The sequence below is a fragment of the Pinus tabuliformis genome, chromosome 4_1 (assembly GCF_031772625.1).
Source record: "Pinus tabuliformis cultivar Carrire ecotype Pingquan chromosome 4_1, CPIR1, whole genome shotgun sequence".
Classification (NCBI taxonomy): Eukaryota; Viridiplantae; Streptophyta; class Pinopsida; order Pinales; family Pinaceae; genus Pinus; species Pinus tabuliformis.
In genome coordinates, this window is record NC_142303.1 from 253,174,610 (window position 1) to 253,184,390 (window position 9,781).

General features: G+C 39.7%; 1 pseudogene; it reads left to right on the forward strand.

Moving 5' to 3' along the window:
* The first annotated feature begins 2,237 nt into the window (after positions 1-2,237).
* On the forward strand, positions 2,238-8,829 carry LOC149175225 (soluble inorganic pyrophosphatase 6, chloroplastic pseudogene; annotated as a pseudogene).
* The last annotated feature ends 952 nt before the right edge of the window (positions 8,830-9,781 follow it).

Sequence of the window (9,781 nt, forward strand, 5' to 3'; positions counted from 1 at the left end):
CCAAATGGCCTATAACCATTTCACTGGCAGCCCTACAGATTTGAAGAACAGCGCCAATGGGGGATTTAACTATGTAAAATCAAATGACCAGACAGTAGAATTCTACAGCTAGAAGGTGAAATTTTGAAACATGACTAATGTGCCAGATCTATCATATTTATAACGATATTCAACATCAGGGTCCTCATACAGAAAACTCACCAAGGCATTGTGTAAAGTGAATGAAGGTGTTGCAACCTTGGGCATCCAGGGTAATGGAAGTGTTGCGAATCTGTTGAATATGTATTCGCTAGTGTTAAAAGAGAAATTTCGGCTAGTATTGGCGAAACGCTGTTTCCAATCATCTAAGGAGAAATTCAAAACCATTTTCATTAAAGGACCATTTTTATCCAAAAGGCAAAAAGGGGAATATGAAAAGTCAAAAAACCAAAACGCTTAAATTTGTTTTAAACGTAGATATCCACAGTGGCAGAAAAATATGATGTGATTGCCTATGTTTGTCTTCAGTTACTAGATCTACGCTACAGATGTGCCTCCTCGTTGGTCATCAGTATATTTGAGCAAAGATTGTAGCGCTGCTCCTGTTACAGATGGTTGGCTTTCCATCTTCAGTTAATAATGATTAAACCACCCCCTATTCTGGGTCGATCCATTTCCTCATGAAAAAGTTTATTTATTGTATGAAAGATCATTTTTAAAGGGTTGGTTGGAGTTTTTGGGAAACGATGTGGAGAAAAAACTCAGTGTTTCATTTTACAGCTTGGCCAGGAATTTAATAAATGATGCAGTTCTGATTCATGTGATTCATGCGGTATGAAGTTTAGCAGATGTTTCCTCTTTCAGTTTCATATGTGCCTTGTTATGTTTTACATTTCATTCAGAAATCATTTCCGGTTGAGTGCTCTTAAGTAGGGAAGGTAGAATCCATTTTTATGCTATGCCTTGTAAAGCATTCATACTTTGTGTGTTTTCCTCTGTCTGAGAAGGATTCATGTATATGCCCTTTTCAGCTTTCTCAATTGTCTTTCCACTACATATTATTTCATGTTTAACTGCTAAACCTCCTGCCTATCTTGCCTCACGAAATACTTTGTTTCTTTGATTTAATTTCCCATCTCGAGCTGCCCTTTGTCCCATACAGCCCAGAAAGTTCAGTCATTCAATAAATTTCCTTTTTCATATCCATTTACTAGCCTAAAATCGACATTCGTTTTGAGTCACCTCATACCCTATTGTCTATTTTTAACTGAGTGTGATCTGGAGAGATGCCTTTCCTTTCTGGTAGAGCTAGCTACCAGACTGAGCGTGGTTTGTGGTTACCCTGAATTTTGCCTTCCTTTAGCCTAAGGCAGATTTAGGCTCTAACATAGTGGCGACCATACTGGGGAACGAAATTCTTTGTTTGTTAGTCTTCTTCGTTGTGTAAACGGCAAGCTTAACCTAGAAACACCCCATACTTCTGATAATTCTAAGCTTCTGGATGATAAGTTTAGGATTTGATAGGTTGAGTAAGTTGTTTATGTCCTTTTCATCTTTTAAAAATAACACGCTGGCTTCAAGAAGATATACTAGAGCTAATCCAGACCCAGATCCTCCTCATATCTACAAAAATCCCAATTTGATTCCAAGACTCCTTCGTCAAGAAAGCTCTATAACTCCCGTGTTCAAATCCCATTCATGTCTTGCCATTTTTGAGTATCTTGAAGAGCTTGATTTTGATGAGCAGTTTGAAATATCATTGTTTAAGACCAAATCCACCAAGAGTGATGGCTGCTCATTTTGTACCTCTTGTGCTGCCTCAAGTTTTAGATGATATGCCCACAGATTACCAAAGAAAATTTCCTTTGTTTGATGGTACTCCTCACAGCATTACCACTCAGCAACATGTGGACAGAATGGCAGATTTCTATGACCTTCATGAAATTGATGCAGAAAATGTGACAATGAGACTCTTTGTACAAACATTTGCGGGTGAAGTTAGGAAATGGTTCAGAGCTTTGCCGGCTACACGTATCACTACCTTGGCTGAACTACAAAGACAATTTCTAGACCGCTGGGAAGTGAAAAAGAATCCTCTTCAAATTCTGGCTGAATATGAGCAGATCAAGCGAAACACTGGTGAGTCGGTCCAATACTACTGCATTAGATTCAATTCCGTTTATAATGAAATTCCTGATCATATAAGGCCACCTGTGGGGCTAGCAATGATGAAGTTTCTAGATGGTTTTGATGCTGACATGGCTTATCAACTAAGAGAGAGAGAGCTAGCCACAATGGAAGAGATGCAGAAGATTGTGGTCAGTGTTGAAGCAAATCTGCTGACCAAGAGGGTTAGAGAAAAAGCAGAAAAGAAGGTCACAGTAAAAGAAGAATCTTCCTCAGTGGATCAATTACTCCGGAAGATAGAGCAAATGCTTGAAAGGGTGAAACTTGACAAACCTGAGCCAAAAGTTAGAAATCCTAACTTCCGTGGCCAGCAGCAGCCACAATATAGAATAAGACAGAGGGAGCAACGAGCCCAAGATCAGACAGTACAGCAGCCAGTACATCCACCTCTGCAGCAAAATTTTGTGCATGGACCGGAGTCAGATGAGGAAGGGAATGTAATAGGGGAAGAAAACCACTTCTTTACTCCTGATGATTTATCTATTTACATTACTGAAGATGAGGAGTATGTAAAAAGTTCAGCTGCACACAAAGATGCAGATTTCATTCTAGCAAGTGATACAGTTTTGGAAGAAGAATCAGATGAGTATCAAAGAGGTTATATGAATGCTCTGCCCACTCAGCAGCGACAATAATCACTTAGAAACAGAGATGTGCCGGTCAACCCAATTCAGAAGAGGAAGGAAGTTTCAGCAGAAAAGAATGATTCACCTGTTGTACAAAATAAAGGAAAAGAAGCAGTTGATTCCAATATCAGCAAATCACCATCAGCAGAAAAATCAAAATAGCCCATTGTATCGAAAGAAAAGGAAAAGAAAGAAGTCCCAGCCAAAGAGGTTGAAAAGTCTCCAGCTTTTAGTTTAGAGAATGAAATTACTAAATTGAAGGTATCCATTCCCTTGACTGAAATAATGAGGAACAGCAGTTATAGAGGGAAAGTTTCTAAAATTCTGAATTTTGATCCAATGTCTAATATGGTGAATGTCGAAGATGATCAACCCGAAATGATTTTTGGACCAAAATTGAATGGTGAGTCTCCAGATAGCGATGTGCCACCTTTTTATATCAGTTTAAGATTGCATGATTTTGTGTTACATAATGCCATGTTCGATTCCGGAGCTTCCCACAATCTGATAACAAAGGCTATCATGGATAAGTTTGGGTTTGGACATCACGAAGAAATACCACGATCTCTATTCATTTGATTCTAGTAGAGTAAGATGTATCGGGCTCATCAAAGACTTGGTTGTAAGTCTGGATCAAATCCCAATGAAGTATGTTTTGATGGATATTGTTGTGGCATATATTCCTCCCCGATTCGGTATGTTTCTTTCCAGGTCTTGGGCAGCAAAATTGAAAAGGACACTACAACTAGATTTCTCCTATGCAACGATTCCAGTGTTTGGCCAAATGAGAAAACTGTATCGGGAACAAAAAATGAAATACATGGTCACAAGCAAGGAGAAACCAATTAATCATCTGATTAGTTATGTACATACAGATCTAGAGTCATTTGTTTTGTATTCAGATATATTCAATGAGATAGATAGTCAGGTAGTTGAAACAGAAAATATTTCAGAAATAACAAAGACTTTCAGAGAAGTTCCGAAGAAAGAAGGACAAGAACAGCAGAACACCATTGAGCAATCTGCTGAAAATAAAGGACAGCAAGCAGGAAAAACAGAGCCAATAGAATTTCAGCACTTAGAGGAAGACGAAGAGGGCCTATGGACCATGGATTTCGACGATGCAGTGGGAAATGATGGTGTTGGAATTGGTATTTGGGTACACAGTCCTTTCCCCACCCCGAACAAAGTTCCTAGTAATGTGCGGGTATGTTCTTACAAGTTAGCTTTTGATTGTTCGAACAATGAGGCTGAGTATGAAGCTTTGATTGCTGGCCTGAAAATTCTAAGAAAACTGAATGCTAAGAGGATTGCAGTATATGGTGACTCCGAATTGGTGAGTAAGCAAGTTAAAGGCGAGTATCAAGCAAAACATGCTCGGATGTGAGCTTACCGAAATGCAATCCTAGACATCCTGAAATTATTTTCAGAATATACCTTGACGTGTGTGCCTCGTGCTCAAAATGGCATTGCTGATGCACTTGCTAAGGAAGCAAGTAGTTTGAAGATTCCAATGAACTCCAGTAACAAATTCAAAATCCATGTCAAACATCGTCTGACTGTCCCGAACAATTAGAGATATTAGCAAGTTTTCCAAGATGATGAGGAGATTGATGATTTTCTGCAAAACAAAGGCAAGTTCAAAGATACCTCAATTGATGAAGAAAATGATGATGGTAAAGATGAAGTGCAGATCAATCAAATGGACATGTTGCAGCTCAAGGATAATATTATTCCTAAAGGCTTGATACCTTTAGAAGAACTCTTTGATCAAGATGACGTAGCTCGCAAACCAACATTGCAGCCAACAGAGAAGGGGGTTGAAGAGGTCAATATTGGAACAGCTGCAAATCCAAAAATGGTAAAACTGTCTAAAGCATTGCCACAAAAGATAAAGGCCAAATATATCAATTTGTTGTCATCTTTTGCTGATGTGTTTGCTTGGGATTATTTTGACTTAAAGACATATGATACTAATATAATTCAGCACACTATACCCATTAAGCCTAATCAGAAACCTTTTAGACAGAAGTTGAGAAGGCTAAATCCAAAACTGCTACCATCAATTGAAAAGGAGATAAACAGGTTGTACAAATCAGGAATCATTTCCCCCATCAGATTTTCTAACTGGATCTCTAATTTGGTGCCCGTATGAAAGAAGATAGGTGAGATTCGCTTATGCATTGATTTTAGAAATCTCAATAAAGTTTCATTGAAGAATAACTATCCATTGCCCAAAATGGATCATATACTTCAGCAAGTAGTTAGAGCATCTCATATGTCACTACTCGATGCTTATTCTAGATATAACCAAATTTCTGTCCATGAAGATGACCGAGACAAGACAGCGTTCACCACTCCATGGGGAACGTTTCATTATGCTAAAATGCCTTTTGGTTTGAAGAACGTGAGTGCCAAATTCCAGCGGGCAATGGACTTGGCTTTTGCAAATTAGAAGGATGTCTTTTTGGTTGTGTACCTTGATGACCTGACGGTGTTTGCCAAACCTGATGAAGAACACATGTATCATCTGAAAATTGTCTTACAAAAGTGCAGAAAATATGGTTTGTCAATGAATCCAAAAAAGAGCTTGTTTTCCATGGAGGAGGGAAACTACTTGGGCACATTATCTCAAAGGATGGCATTCGTATTGATCCAACACGTGTACAAGCGATTCAGCAAATTGATCTGCCCCGGAATAAGAAGGAGATTCAATCTTTTAATGGTAAGATGAATTTTTTACGCCGCTTTGTACCTAATCTTGCTTAACACCTAAGAGAGATTACAAACATGCTTAATAAGGACAGCCAAGTGAAGTGGACGGAAGAGGTTGTAAAATCTTTCAATTTAGTCAAATTGGCTCTTTCTTCAGCTCCAGTTCTAATCAGCCCGGATTACACTCAGGATTTTATATTGTTTTCATTTGCTTCAGAGCATACTATGGCAGCTGTGTTGATGCAAAAAAGAGATGAGCACGAAAGACCAATTTATTTTTTCAGCCGAGCTATAAGAGATGTAGCCTTAAAGTACAACATCATTGAAAAGCAAGCCCTTGCACTTGTGAAAGCATTGAAATATTTTCGGGTATACATTCTGCATTCTCATATTTTGGCTTATGTTCCTAACGTTGTTGTCAAGGATGTTTTAGTGCAGACAGATCCTGAAGGAAGACGAGGCAAGTGGATTGCAGCTTTTGCTGGAGTATGATGTGGAAATAAAACCCACAAAGCTTGTTAAAAGACAGGGATTGGAAAAGTTAATGGCTAAATCAAACTTGCACGCCTTGGACATAAATCTGATCGCTGCTATGTCCGATGAGAATGAGGAAAATTCGTCAATTCAGGTATCTGAAATGTTTGTTCTCTCTCCGTGGTATTCAGATATCATATACATGCTTCAAAATTTGTCACCACCACCCGGCATGACTAGAAACAAAGCTAGAACTCTCAAATTAAAGGCTGTCAAGTTTTTGATTCTAAATTCTGCACTTTATTGGAAAGATCCCAGTGGCGTTCTGTTGAATTGTTTGGTGGAAGAAGAAGCAAAGCAGGTCATGGATGATTTCCACAAAGGAGATTGTGGCAGTCACCTATTTTGGAAAACTACGGCAAATAAAATTCTGAGAGCCGAGTACTATTGGCCGACATTGTTTGCAGATGTACATAAGGCTGTCAAGAGCTGTCATAAACTTCAGATTTTTGAAGGAAGGTAGAAATTACAGCCTTCGCTGCTTAAGCCCATTGAGGTGAGTGCCCCTTTTCAGCAGTGGGGGTTGGATTTCATTGGTGAAATTCATCCCGCTTCTTCAGGTTAGCATCGGTGGATTCTCACAGCAATAGATTATTTCACGAAATGGATCGAAGCAATTCCCACTAGACAAGCTACAGATGCGGTAATTATTTCATTCCTAGAGAATACCATTTTGTCTCGTTTTGGTTGCCCGAATAAGTTGATCACTGATAACCCAGCAGCTTTCAAATCAAAGAAGATGATTGAGTTTTGTAACAAGTATAAAATCATTTTGGGTCACTCAACTACCTATCATCTGCAAGGCAATGGGTTGGCAGAGTCTTCTAACAAATCTTTAGTCAATATCATTAAGAAGCTGCTAGAAATCAACAAGAAGAGTTGGCATAAGAAGTTGGTCAATGCACTTTGGGCAGATCAGGTTAGTCAGAAGAAATCCATTGGTATGTCCCCCTTTGAGCTTGTTTATGGAGTTGATACAGTGTTCCCTACCTCTCTCGCAGCTCCGGTAGTCAAAGTTCTTCAGGAAGCCAGCAGTGAAGACGATCCTATGCAGAGAAGATTGAATCAATTGATTCATTTGCAGCAGACAAGAGAAGAATTTTTCCAAAACACATCCAATTTGCAGGAGAAGATTAAGAAAATTTATGACAGAAAAGCAAAGGCGGACAAATTTCAATTGGATGATGTGGTGCTGAAGTGGGACACAAGGAATGAGGAAAAGGGTAAGCATGGTAAGTTTGAGAACCTCTGGAAAGGTCCCTTCAAGATTGCAGCATATCGGGGTCAGAATGGCTTTCTTCTGAAGGAGATGAACGGGGAAGATTGTCCAGGAGGGTCGATCAATGGTCGGCTGCTCAAGCGGTACCATCTCTGAGTTGTTTCTGTTGTTTCCATTGTCACTGTAAATACCATTTTATTTCAGTTTTGGTTTGAGTTAGTCAAGTCAGTATTTGAGTCAGTTTGAGTCAATTTCAGTCAATAGATGAGTCAAAGTCATGTGTTGTTGTTGAAATAATGACTCCATAGCCCAATGGACGAAGGCACTGGCTACTCTCCCAAAGATCTGCAGTTTTTGGCACCTCCAAGGAGCTACCACCCCCCATTGGAGCCAATGTTAGAGTCGGTCTTGTCGGTCCTCCGTTAGAGATCAAAACTCTTTTTGCATTTCATTTTTAGGGGTCTCACTCGATTCATTCAGTTTCATTCCGTTAGGGGCATGCCATTGACTGACGGAAGGGCTTGGTGTTCTCGTTTCCCTCATGTTTTGTACCTGTTGGCTCAGGTCTATTAATTTAAATCAAGTCTTAAAGTCACTTACAGTCCTATTTCCGTCTCTTGATCAGCAAGTAATTTTAGTCACTAGGTCTAGGGTAGTTGATTTAGTCCTCAAAATGCTCAATAATGCCAGCAAGCCAGAGGGAGGTTCAATAAGTTTCATCTCCATATTTTCATCATCAGTAATGCTCAAGGTTGATTCCTATTCAAAACTCTTTTTTGAAGAGGAAATCCTCAAATTAATGTTTGTAATTAATATGTAAAGTCTTCCATCATGAAGAATTTCAAATGCAGGCCTTGGTCACCTTATTATCTTCAGCAGCTCTATACCCTATAATATAAACAGAAATCCATCATTCAGTTAATTAGAAACACAATGATATAAAATGCCCAAAACAGAGTTGAGAGAATAAGCCATAAACTCTGGATTACAGAGGTTTCTTATTTTGAGAACAGTGGGAATAAGATTTCACCTCAGCATGATGTTGCAATTAGGAGATGGGGTTATCAATTTTGTGGTTAAAATACCAAAGGGAATAGGTGAAAAAATATAAGTTGCAACTGAAGATACATTTTACTGCAAAAAGGGCAAACTTCCAATCAAGCAAAACACTAAAAAAGGCAAACTTCGATATTACCCATATAACATGAAATTGGAACTATGGATTTCTTCCACGAACATGGGAAGATTCATCTCTTGCAAATACAAAAGTTAAAGGAGCATTTGATGACAATGATCCAGTTAATGTAGCGAAGATTGGGGAAAGGCAAGATAAAATTGGAAGAGTACCCAAAGTGAAGCCATCAACTGCTTTAGCAATGGTTGATGAAGGTGTAGTGGATTGGAAAATTGTTGCTATTTCGGTTGATGATCCAAGGGCACCACTTTTCAATGATGTCAACAACGTTGAGAAGCACTTTCTGGGCACATGAAACTGCAATTCAAAACTGGTTTAGAGATTACAACAGATGGAAAACCAAGACTCTGTTTACAAGTCTGCGCGGCGCATAGAACAGGTGGCGCGGTGCATACGCTGAGCGCGGCGCACTGGGCCTCAAAACCCAGTGTAAATTAACAAAGGCATGGCGCACGCGACGCACTGGGCGCACGCACGGCGCACACAGCCAGAAAGCCTAAAAATTGGTCAAAACTCGTTCCAAACGCTCAAAACTTGCACAGATTCGACAGTCATGAAAAGTGCTAAATAGACAGAGGTTGTAGATACACTAGAGAATGCCAAAATCATCTTCATCAACACATGTGTGATTCGAGAAAATGCTGAACAAAAGGTGTGGCAGAGGCTCAACTATTTCTGGTTTTTTAAAGAGAGAATGGAAAAACGATGTTAAAAGGGAACGATGCTTGATGGAGTGCCTGAATGAAAGAAAAACATTGAAGTATGAAGAAGTATTTGTTCAAGTTTCATATACACCAGGAAATAACCAATTCCATGATGCTGGGCTTTCTGCATCTACACAAAATCCCCAGGATTCTAAAACTAGCATAGTCCAAGGAAAAGTAGTTGTGGCCAAAAATCCATGCTTTCACCCAGGCGATGTACAAGTTTTGTGTGCGGTGAACACTCCCAAGCTTCATCATATGGTCGATTCCACAGGTATCCCTCAAACAAGGTGAAAGACCCCATCCAGATGCGTGTTCGAAATGCGCGCGGTGCATTGGGAGCAGGCGTGGTGCATCCACAAGGTGCAGCGCATCGGGCGCCTCTACACAGTGTTAATTTACTTGCGCGCGGCACACAGAGCCGGCACAGCGCATTGGGCGTGCGCGCGGCACATAGAGCAGCTACTCCAAATTTCTCATTGCCTCTATCAAATCTCTAATTTTTTTGGCTCCTCTGCTTCATAATGATGAATATGCAAGCTTTGTTCTCAAGACTGATGGAGTCGACTTCGCTAGGGTGAAGATTTTCATGACAGATGATTATTTAAAGAGGATGTGGAGG